General features: G+C 33.8%; 1 protein-coding gene across 1 annotated transcript in view; it reads right to left on the bottom strand.

Annotated features, from left to right (window-relative positions):
* The window catches only part of S1P (membrane-bound transcription factor site-1 protease), an 81,306-nt gene that overhangs the window by 61,317 nt on the left and 6,679 nt on the right, over positions 1–13,310 (bottom strand). The window lies entirely within an intron of this gene.

Below are 13,310 nucleotides of genomic sequence, written 5' to 3'. Positions count from 1 at the left end.
ATTATTTCTTCTCTTTCCAATATCCATCACGAACGGCGAAGGACCCGTTATGGAGATGAAGAAGCAGACGCTAAGTTTGAGAACATAATCAGTCTCTGAATAGAATCCCATCAGCTGTAATGTACTAGGGAGAGGGGTTGGGGGGAGTTGAAGGAAGGCTTCTACCTTCTACCAGATGGGGAAACTTTTTCTCGGGTCACCTGGGGGTCAAGGCTTCCAGTTACCATACGAACTAATGGAGGTCTTTGGTCATTTCCGTCGGCACCAGTGCGTGGTAAATGTGCCTCGCTGTCGGACTTCTCAGTTGTTCCAGAGGACCTTGATTCCTCCCACCTTTGGACTGTGGAACAGTCTCCCTACTGAGGATGTATTGCAATTGGAACTTTGGAAGTTCAAGCGAAGATGCAGTACATTACTAAACCCCAATACAATTCTCCCTGTATTTTAATAATTTATTTACATTTTAGTTTTCTGTAAAAGAAAACTATTGTGCCGGCTTTGTCTGTCCGTCCGCACTTTATTCTGTCCACACTTTTTCTGTCCGCCCTCAGATCTTAAAAACTACTGAGGCTAGAGGGCTGCAAATTGGTATGTTGATCATCCACCCTCCAATCATCAAACATACCAAACTGCAGATCTCTAGCCTCAGTAGTTTTTATTTTACTTAAGATTAAAGCTAGCCATGATCGTGCTTCTGGCAGCGATATAGGATTGGCCACCACCGGGCCGTGGTTAAAGTTTAATGGGCCGCGGCTCGTACAGCATTTTAACAAGACCACCGAAAGATAGATCTATTTTCGGTGGCCTTGATTGTACGCTGTAGCGGCTGTACAGAAAACTCGATTGCGCCGAAGTTTCTTCGGCGCATTTTTGTTTATATATCTATTTATTACTTTATAATGCTGCTTCAGAGAGCCTTGCTCCTTTGTAATTTTTCTTCCTTATTTCTAAACAATTGATTGTTCGTTTGTGCGTTTGTTTTTTGTTTATGCTCTTTTTGATTTGCTGATTTTTATTTTTTCGTATTTTTTAGGTTCGTAGCATTTCACGATACTTATCTCTTGGCTCTGTTTCATCTTTTTTCATAATAATAATAATAATAATAATAATAATCATCATAATAATAATAATAATAATAATAATAATAATAATAATAATAATAATAATCAATCAATCAATCAATCAATCATCATCATAATAATAATAATAATAATAATAATAATAATAATAATAATAATAATAATAATAACAAGGTTACAGTGTCAGTCGAATTTTCCCTTTAGCTGAAGGAAAAACTGAAAATACAGTAGTTATATTTTGCAACTGTAGCAAAAAAAAAATATATATTGGCCGGGAACTTTAAATTAAAAAGTACAAATGTGTCCTTTAGACTAACTTTGAATAAGGAGTGGGTGTATTACCTTAACTTCCCTTTAATTCATTTTACATTAAGGACCAAAATATTGGCTTTCAATGTCTTTCAGTTAAGGCTGAAAATGCAACCTTAAATCCAGTTTAAATTAATTTTCAAAATATGAAAATGAAAATAATGTAGATTCCCAAAACACGAAGAGAGTAAGTTACTTTAACTGTAAGGATAAAAACAATATCTTAATTATTTTTAATGATACTATTTTTATATAAAAATGAAAATATGACTTTATATTACTTTTAAAATAGGAATGAAAATGTTACTTTAAATTCGATATATCTCAATTAAAAATGAATTAATAATAAGAACTTTGCTTAGAACTTACTTCAAATTGAGCGTGAAGGTAATTAAAGTTTTTAAAAATTAATAGTGAACAATATTTCATATCAATTTTAATTTGGGAGAGAAAAATATTACATTCAGATTAAGATGGAAAATATTGGTTCAAATTTTAGTTATGAATGGAAATATCATCCTAAAGTACTTTTACATTAAAGGTGATATTACTCTGAAATTCCTTTATAGACTGAGTTAAAATTTTATTTAAATTCTTGAAAAACATACTTTTAAATTAACTTTAAATTAATACAGAAATCATCGATTTAATTAAAAAATCGTAATAAAATTTAAAATACTACATTTAAACTGAATTAACATATTACTTTAAATCATACTTTAAAAATACAGAAGTTATTCTTTTATTCGCTTTAAACTAAAGTTACGAACATTGCTTTAAACTCATCTTAAAAAAAATAAAAACATGGAACTTATTAAAACTAAAATGGAAAAACGTTACTTCAATTTCATCTTAAATCAGGAACGAACATATTGCTTGAAGCTGCATCTATTATGGTAATGAGAAGCCACAGCGTGTAAGCCAAGATCTTGGTCAAACTTACGCATTGACAACGGAGTGACGGCCATGTCAAGACATTAAGCAACTTCAGTTTAACGTCTTGCGAAACGAGAGAGAGAGAGAGAGAGAGAGAGAGAGAGAGAGAGAGAGAGAGAGAGAGATAGCTATATCGAATAAGCATCCATCCAAGCCAAAGAACGAACAGACAGAGAGAAACAAGTCTCGAACGATCAATACGTTGAATGGCGGAGAGAGAGAGAGAGAGAGAGAGAGAGAGAGAGAGAGAGAGAGAGAGAGACAGCTATTATGAACCCTTATTCCTACTTACTCCCTCGCCCCACCCTATTATTCCTTCTTCTGCTTCTTCCCCCTCCCCCCCCTTCTTTCCTTGTACTTTCCCTCCCCATAAACCTTAACCCAACACATTCCCCTCCGCCTCCTCCTCCTCCTCCTCCTCCCCAACCCGTCACCCTCCCTAACTCCCCTTCCATCCCCAACAGTTATAATTCTCTCTTTCTTAAAACAGATTCGAATCCTCACGCCGAACTCCTGTCTCCCTCTCACAACATCGGCCTACGTCTGCTCCTTGCTTTATTGTATTTATCTTTATTATCCTAACGTTCTCGCTTTTAGGCTTACACGGAGATGGAGGCAGGATCTACCTTCAGTCTGAGCGGGTCTGCCCTTGAAATGTGTTCGCTTGGTGCTGAGGAATTGCAATAATTATTGTATTAATAATGATAATAATGATATGATTAAAGATTCCACAATTATATATAAGTAAATGGATGCATTCGTAACCTTGGAGGATTTTACTGAGTAGTAGTAGTAATAAGTAGTAGTAGTATAATAATAATAATAATAATAATAATAATAATAATAATAATAATAATAATAATAATAATAAGACAACTTTGCAATAAAAATTAAATGCCTTATAGGCCTATAAATGTATACATTTCATAACCAAAAACTCTTTCAACTGATTTTGTTTTTCGTTTAAATTTGCTATTTATTTGACAATTGTTGATATATTCTTCCAATATAATAAGGAGTTCAATGACTGGCCTACTTCATATTTAATCAAACATCCACTTCCTTCACATTTGCTTTATTGCCAACCCCAAGGCATTGCGCATAGTAGACCATACTGGTGGAAAGTTTCACCTGCCATCAGCAGGAGAAAGTTCTACAACACTTTCCAGTGAGTTTTGTTCATTATTAAAGGATTAAGACCACTGCTCATATAAGAAATATAGTAGGGGAACGTATATTTATAAAGAAAACGAAACATTTTGAGAAACATTTACGATTACGAAGACGTGGGGAAAATTTGGTTCTTTCCTTAAAATGTCGAATCTTCGTCTAGCGACAACCTTAAATATTACATATGTGAACCTATTAATCAATAATTAATAATTAGCATAATTATGAGGGACTTCTTGCTTAATTTTAATATTTTGATTGAAGATAAGCAACAGTTTTGTCCTGGTTGGATTCGGCGGCCGTTTCAAGAAGTCGTCGGCTGTGGCTTCCAGGGAAAACGTAGACCCATAAGATCCCAACGGAAACTTCGCTGCGTCCTGAGAGGGACATACGAAGCGCGCTTTCTAGGTTTTCTACTTCCGCCATTCATGCATAGGATTTTACCATGATTATGGCGTTTTCCTTCTCTCTCTCTCTCTCTCTCTCTCTCTCTCTCTCTCTCTCTCTCTCTCTCTCCCAAAAGGCACCCGAGTAAATTGCCTCTGTTGTTGTAACGCCACTAGATATACATCAATCAATCCCGAGGGCGTGAGAAGCCCATTCATGGTCAGGGTTTTCCCATGAATATGGCTCTCTCTCTCTCTCTCTCTCTCTCTCTCTCTCTCTCTCTCTCTCTCTCTCTCTCTCTCTCTCTAAGGCATCAGAGACTCTTTTCCATGACACACGCTGTCTCATCATTAACAGTAAAATAAACCCATGATTATATCACAAATGATCTCTCTCTCTCTCTCTCTCTCTCTCTCTCTCTCTCTCTCTCTCTCTCTCTCTCTCTCTCTCTGTGGTGTCAGTGACTTCGGTTGGCACGACACAAGTTATTTCTGTTATATAATGAAGTAAGCAAACGTGCCATTCAACAGGTAATCTTGCCAGCTGATCTAAAAGGAATGTATCAGATGACATGGACATACTTCAAATACTGTAGACAAATAGTACTAATAAACATCATTATTTGGTCTATAATGCCAAAAACATTATTATTTAGTCTATAATAATAATAAACATTACATATTTGGTCGTATGGCTATGGAACAAGCAAACCAGACCATTACTTTCCGGTATTATGTTAAAAAAAATAAAACTAGGTTTAACACAAAAAATTTAAATATTTTCTTGTCTCAACATTACGATGCTTGAATGAATATAAAAACTAAACCATTAGCGAACGAAACATGAGAGGCCCAGGTTCGAATCCTGCCTGGAGCAGAAGCATTTATGAACTATAATTTCATTTGGGGGTTAAGTTACTTCCAAGGTTTAGATAGAAATTTGATATTAAACTATTGAACTATACTTGATACACTTGTGCCTATATATATATATATATATATATATATATATATATATATATATATATATATAGAGAGAGAGAGAGAGAGAGAGAGAGAGAGAGAGAGAGAGAAGAGAAACTATTAACATATAAGATGAGTTCTGCTCTCTTCTCTTTCTCTCTCTCTCTCTATATATAATATATAATATAGAGAGAGAGAGAGAGAGAGAGAGAGAGAGAGAGAGAGAGAGAGAGAGAACTGTTAACATATTATACAATAAACTCACCAGTCTGCTACATACATACATATATATATATATATATATATATATATATATATATATATATATATATATATATATATATATATATATATATATATATATATATATATATATATATATATATATACTGTATATATATATACAGAGAGAGAGAGAGAGAACTATTAACATATACAGTAAGTGCGCCAGTCTGCTACACACACACACACACACACACACACACACACACACACACACACACACATATATATATATATATATATATATATATATATATATATATATATATATATATATATATATACATATATATATATATATATATATATATATATATATATATATATATATATATATACACAGAGAGAAAGAGATTAGCATAACGTCGACTGATCACGCTTGTTGATTCCTTGAAGGAAAGTCGGCGGCAGCAGCAGAAGGATTTATTCAATCCTTCCCGACGCACGTACACACACACACACACCCTCAGATCCTCTTTATTTCGGGTAACAAGAGAGGAGACCGTTCATTAATGCGACCGAATTGCCTGTTACAAGCACTGCATAATTGCTGGCCCTGTGGACACGTAGACCAGAGTGACTGGACACTTCTCCGCTCTCATATCTAGGACTTTCCCCGTTTCGTGTGAAGCCTTTTCGTGATTTACTTCGTCGTTTCATTCGTGTGAAGTCTTTTTCGTGATTAGCTTTGTCTTTTCGTTATCGGAAAGTCTTTTTCGCGATTGACTTTGTCATTTTGTTCGTGAAAAGTCTCTTGCTTTGTCATTTTATTCGCGTGAAGTCTTTGACTTTGTCGTTTTATTCATTTTGTCAGCGTGAAGTCTTTTACTTTGTCATTTTGTCCGCGTAAAGTCTTTTACTTTGTCATTTTGTTCGCGTAAAACCTTTTGCTTTGTCGTGTTATTCGTGTAAAGTCTTTTACTTTGTCATGTTATTTACGTAAGGTCTTTTTGCTTTGTCATTTTATTCGCGTAAAGCCTTTAACTTTGTCATTTTATTCACGTGAAGTCTTTTACTTTGTCATCTTATTCGCGTGAAGTCTTTTACTTTGTCATCTTATTCGAAGTCTTTTACTTTGTCATCTTATTCGCGTGAAGTCTTTTACTTTGTCATTTTATTCGCGTAAAACCTTTTGCTTTGTCGTGTTATTCGTGTAAAGTCTTTTACTTTGTCATGTTATTGGCGTAAAGCCTTTTACCTTGCTATTTTATTCGCGTAAAGCCTTTTACTTTGTTATTTTATTCGCGTGAAGTCTTTTACTTTCTCATATTCGCGTAAATTCTTTTATTTTGTCATTTTATCCACGTAGTCTTTTACTTTGTCATTTTATTCGCGTGAAGTCTTTTACTTTGTCATCTTATTCGCGTGAAGTCTTTTACTCTGTCATCTTATTTGCGTGAAGTCTTTAACTTTGTCACTTTATCAGCGTAAAGTTTTTCGTGACTAACTTTGTAATTAACTTTGTAATTTTATTCATGTAAAGTCTTTTTGTGATGAACTTTACCGCTTTCTTTTTGCAATTAACTTTGTTGCATTCTTACGAAGCCTTTTCGTGAATAACCCTGTCACTTTAGTCGTGTGAAGACTTTTCTTAATTAGCTTTGTCGTTTTATTCGTGTAAAGTCTTTCCTTGATTAACTTTGTCATTTCATTCCCATAAAGTCTTTTTTGTTGGTAATTTGTCGTTTTATTGGAGTAAAGCCTAAGCTTTTCGTTTGATTTTACGCTTCTTTATTTATGATTTATGAAATTTAAGCTATGACGTCAAGCATTGGGCCACTTTCAGCCATTCCGTGAAAAGAGGGAGTTGGAGGAGCTGGACAGCAAGCTAAAGAGATCCAGAAAATAAATGAGATGAAGCACAAGGACCTAAGGGTGGAAATGAGAGAAAAATCCACAGCAGTGCTATGAAAGTAACAGTTAGAGATGTTGGACAGCAAGACTGAATAAAGGTAGTGGGAGTGCAGGTAAAGTAAAAGGCTAAAAATGGGTGCTGCTGGAGGTCGAAGGAATGCTTCACATTCCCCCTTTAGCAATGCCTGCAGTGTTCCATGTAAGGTGCACTGACAGCACTAACCCCAGAAGGGCTTTGGAATTACAATTAACATTATTAATAATGCTCTTCATCATTATATTTTCTTACTACAACTACAACTACAACGGCTCCATCGGGCAATACTACTCATGGTGTGCCAATAATTTTTGCTGGTTTTATGTTTAAGGATTCTTTCAAAAGCTGCTCCCTGTTTTTTTAATTACACACATCGGAGTAAAATATATATTCTAAAAATATTTTCAAACATTTCTCGAGATTATTTCTTGCAAGAATAATGATTTTTGAACGCAAAAGTCATTCTTACGTAAATGAAAAAAAAAAAAAATCATCCTTTTGATTAAAAACTATTCTAAATAAATAAATATTCACCAGATGATGCCGCCATTTTCTCATTTTTTATTTATTTATTTATTCTTTCTCTACACAAAAGAAAAGTCATATTTCCTGCTATTCAATTTTCATCTTCGTTTAATCTAGAACAGAAAAAAAATTATACTTTCTATCATTTCGAGTTCAATACTGATCTTGATTTTTTTTTTCTTAACATCCTGCATATCGTTTCCAAGTGCTCTTCGCATGAAAATATTTCATTGTTACACTTATTATTTTACAGGTAAAAGTGCAAATGATATTTTGCATTGTTCATAGAGTAAAACAATTCTTTATAGGTTCAGTTGCAAAAGTAAGCATTGCAGCTGATCGGTAAATCATCATCTTCCCCAGTCGCGATCATCCACAGTCGTCTACACGCCAGGTACAAAATTCACTTCTAGAAATAACAGACGCACGTTGGGATTTAATGGAATCTTCCAAGAGTTCTACCTCGCCTGAGATGTTTCTCTCTCTCTCTCTCTCTCTCTCTCTCTCTCTCTCTCTCTCTCTCTCTCTCTCTCTCTCTCTCTCTCTTTATATATATATATATATATATATATATATATATATATATATATATATATACATATATATGTATATATATATATATATATATATACATAATATATGAATATATATATATATATATATATATATATATATATATATATATATATATATATATATATATATATAGTATATATATGTATATATATATATATATATATGTATATGTATGAGGGAACATTAATGTGCTCCCCTTCATTGCTGAATCGTGGATGAAACTCCAGTTCAGAAAACTTCCACAGTTGGCCGCTCCACACCCCTACAAAAAAAAAAAAATGTCTTATCAACACGACTGGTGTGTACCTCTGAGCTCAGTCTATGCGAGTGGAACTTCAGAAATTCAAGGGAAAATGCAATGCATTACTACCCTAATACTATTCTTCTTAGATTTTAATACATTTTTATCTATTTATCTATTTTCTTTTCTTTTTTAATAAGTGGGATCTCTTCTTTCTGTTTACCCTCGACTTCCTCTTACTTCTTCCTAATGAACAATAATAATAATAATAATAATAATAATAATAATAATAATAATAATAATAATAATAATAATAATAATACGCATTTAAGAAAATCAACAGGTTTTAGACTTGGTTATTCAAAACAACTTGAGTAAACGAACATAATATTAAAATCGGTGGTTCGTGACCACTTTCGAAAATAACGGGGAGTTAAAATGTGTTGTTTACGACAAGTGAGTAAAAGAATAATAGATAAGATGATTGGTTTATGACCCAGTAAAAAAACTTAACCAGTTTTAAAATGAGTTGGTTTTTGGCCGCTTGAGAAAATGATCAGCTGTTACTATGTATATGAGTTGGTCATGATGACTTACGTAAACGGTTGAATTTGAAATGAGTAGCTCATGACACTGACGTAAATGAACGGAGTTAAAGTTTAAAGGAATAATACGGCCCACAAAACCATACAATAAAGAACTGGTTTGATTTAAGAAAATTTGGGGCACTTTCAGGATGTCGGAGCAGGGATAAACTAAAAGGCTAATAAGTGGGTACAATTAGAGGCCCAAGGAACGCTGCAAACAGCCTTTAGTAATGTTTACAGTGCACCACGTGAGCTGAACTGACGGTATCACTACCCTACGGGTTATACAATAAAAAAGAACCATACAGACCCTAATAATTTTATGAAGAAATTATCCAATAAAAAGAGGGATATCTGGGGAGATGAGATGCGCTCGCCGGCGTAAGCTAGTACACGCACACTATAAACACTAACATTCGATGGAAGCCATAGTGATTTCTCGAACCAACCTCTTTATAATAAGGTCATTTTTAATGTTTTATTTTTCATTTATCCTTAGAGTCGATGCATTTCATTTCTTAATGAACTAGTTTAAATTTGTCTCCGGCTGTTTTGCAAAACTTATTCTATTATATATCTCTGTTCACGTAACAGTAATGCAAGGATGTACTGCCTTGTTTGTGAAGGAAAACTTTATCGATTACTTTGTCTGATTGATTTATTTAATACTACACACTGACGTTACAAGACTATGGTTACTGACGTCGCATTCAATACTTCTTTGAACAAACAATGACAATCAGTCTCGCTATGGAGAACTTTTTTTTGTTTAGAGGCCGACGGAAAGGAGTAACTTATTGCCCTTGTCTAACCTAATCCTTAAGAATGCGAGAAAACGGAGTATTAACGCCTCTTGAAAGAGGGGCGAGTATGGGAATCGTGAGCACAGAAGATGAGATGAAATTCCGTAACTTGATAATGCAATGAGAGAAACGTTTGCAAAATATCTTTTGATATTTTGCTATTCTAACAAATGTATTTCTCATCAAAATACGACTGTCTATAGTGAACTTAAGATATTCCATTTACGTTTGAAATTTCAAACTTACTGATTGATTGAGAAATTTAATAAGCGAGTTCTTTAAGGTAATCCATTATGCTTAAGATCACGAAGACGCATAAAATTACACTGGACTTTATTTTTCCGACGGATGCGTGAAGAAATATCACAACTGCAGCTGTGGCTTACTGGATATCTTTCGCAATGGTACGCCAGTTACTTTTCAGTCCATATTTTCACTTGTGCCATTTCGTGATAATGTCCCGAGTTCTTCGGTTTGTAAAGTAAGATGGACGTCTTAAGTGATGAGTAAAACAGTGTCTTCACAGTAGAGTGTCCAGCACTCTAGATATTCTTTTTAAATCCCTTAAACTAAACTAAAATCATATTATCCTCATTATTATCTTCATTGTACCGTGTCTAGTTCTCTAGATATTACTTTTTAACTAGATTAAAATCATATCTTCATAATATAGTGTCTAGTTTTCTAGGTATTACTTTTTAACTAGACTAAAATCATATTATCTTCTTAGTATAGTGTATAGTTTTCTAGACATTTCTTTAACTAGACTAAAATCATATCTTCTTAGTATAGTGTCCAGTTCTCTAGATATTATTTTTTAACTAGACTAAAATCATATCTTCTAAGTAGTGTCTGGTTCTCCGGATATTATTTTTTAGAGTAAAATCATATCTTCATAATACAGTGTCTAGTTTTTAAGATATTACTTTTTAACTAGAATGAAATCATATTATCCTCATAGTACGGAGTCTAGTTCTCTAGATATTTCTTTTTAACTAGAATGAGATTATATTATCTTCATAGTATAGTGTCCAGTTCTCTAGATATTACTTTTTAACTAGACTGAGATCATATTATGTTCATAGTATAGTGTCTAGTTCTCTAGATATTACTTTTTAACTAGACTGAGATCATATTATCTTCATAGTATAGTGTCTAGTTCTCTAGATATTACTCGTTAACTAGACTGAGAACATATTATCTTCATAGTATAGTGCCTAATTCTCTAGATATTACTCGTTAACTAGACTGAGATTATATTATCTTCATAGTATAGTGTCTAGTTCTCTAGATATTACTTTTTAACTAGACTGAGATCATTTTATCTTTATAATACCGTGTCTAGTTCTCTGGATATTTCTTTGTAACTAGACTGAGATCATAGTATCTTTATAGTATAGTGTCTAGTTTTCAAGATATTACTTTTTAACTAGACTGAAATCATATTATCTTCATAATATAGTGTCTAGTTCTCTAGATATCACTTTTTAACTAGATTGAAATCATATTATCACCACAATATAGTGTCTAGTTTTCTAGATATTTCTTTTTAAAACCCTTAACTATACTTAAATCCCAATCATAGTGAAACCACCATAGGAATTGTGAGTTTCTTGACACCTTGATTGTTGTTAAAAGTAAAATAAACGTCTTTAATGATGTGTATAATAGAGTAGCTTCACTGTACCGTGTCCAGCACTATAGACATGCCTTTATAAACCCACCCTTCACTATACTTAAATCACAATCATAATGAAGTCACTATATGAATTGTGAATTTCTTGATTCCTTGACTGTTGTTGAAAGTAAAACAGACATTTTCAACGATCAGCAAAAAAACAGTGTCTTCACAGTATCGTGTTCATCACTACAGATATCTCATCTAAACCCCCTTCACCATACTTAAATTACAATCACAGTGAAATCACCATAGGAACCGTGAGTTGCTTGACTCCTTGACATTTGTTTATAAGCTCGGCACCTTGGTGAGTCAGACTTCTTAGTCAGGCCGTGAGTCGATGTTCCGTTGGACCAATGGAGCGCTTTATTTCTGAATTCTCATTCTAGGTGGTAATGCGGGCTGCTGCTTGCTGGGGAGCCTTACTCTTTTTAAGATCTTACTCTCTCTGAGATCTTACCTTTTCTGAGATTTTGCTCTTTCTAAGATCTGGGATCTAAGGTCTTACTATTTCTGAGAGCGTTATCTTTCTGAGATCTTACTCTTTCTGGGATCTTACTCTCTCTGAGATCTTAGTTTTTCTGAGATTTTGCTCTTTCTAAGATCCGTGATCTAAGATCTTACTATTTCTGAGATCGTTATCTTTCTGAGATCTTAATCTTTCTGGGATCTTACTCTCTCTGAGATCTTAGTTTTTCTGAGATCTTACTCTTTCTAAGATCTGAGCTCTAAGATCTTAATATTTCTGAGATCTTGAATCTTACTCTAAGATATGATGATATCTAAGATCTTATTCTTTCCGTGATCTTACGCTTCCTAGGGTCTTACTCTTTCTGAGATCTGTTTCTCCCTAAGGTCTTACTCTCTCTAAGAGCTGAGATCTTTCTCTTCCTAAGGTCTTACTCTTTCCAAGAGCTGAGATATTTCTCTTCCTAAGGTCTTACTCTTTCTGAGATCTGGGATCTTTCTCTTCCTAAGGTCTTACTCTTTCTAAGATCTGGGATCTTTCTCTTCCTAAGGTCTCTCTCTTTCTAAGACCCGAGGTCTAAGATCTGCTACGGGGCTAAGATCGTGAGTGCCGAAGATCTCCGTGTTTTCAGACTGCAATTACAATACGTACCTCGTCCAACCTGGACTTCTTAATCTATTCTGGACTTTTTGCTATGCTCACTTTAGACTTCTTAATACACTCACTCTAGACTTCTTTATGTGTTCACTCTAGATTTCTTAATATGTTCACTCTAGCCTTCTTAATATATTCACCTTTAGACTTCTTAATACATTCATTCTAGACTTCTTTATGTATTCACTCTAGCCTTTTTAATATATTCATTCCAGACTACTTAATACATTCACTCTAGAATTCTTAATATGTTCACTCTAACCTTCTTAATATGTTCACTCTAACCTTCTTAATATGTTCACTCTAGCCTTCTTAATAAATTCACTCTAGCCTTCTTAATAAATTCACTCTAGACTTCTTAATAAATTCACTCTAGACTTCTTAATGTACTCACTCTGGCCTTCTTAATATATTCACTCTAGACTTCTTAATGTACTAAAATCACTAAGACAGCATGCTGTTATCTAACGAAGGTTGTTATCAATATAATTATTATACTTAAAACTAATATAATTCTCATTTATTTGTTTTCATGAAGACGATTCCTAAGAGCAAATGAAATCCAAGCTGTCATTATGATTCCGTGCTAATTAGAGATGCTTTTACCAGGCAAATTATACTCAGTCTTCTCAGGACTCTTGACATTTGTTAACTCCGACAATTTCGAGGATGGAACTTTCCAACTGAGAACACAGGAGGGGCTATGAATGAGCAGCGAAAGTTCCAAAGCATCTACTCCACTGCTGTTACTAAGTATACCT

The sequence above is a fragment of the Macrobrachium rosenbergii genome, chromosome 1 (assembly GCF_040412425.1).
Source record: "Macrobrachium rosenbergii isolate ZJJX-2024 chromosome 1, ASM4041242v1, whole genome shotgun sequence".
NCBI classification, from domain to species: Eukaryota; Metazoa; Arthropoda; class Malacostraca; order Decapoda; family Palaemonidae; genus Macrobrachium; species Macrobrachium rosenbergii.
This window is presented reverse-complemented; position numbering and strand designations above follow the sequence as displayed.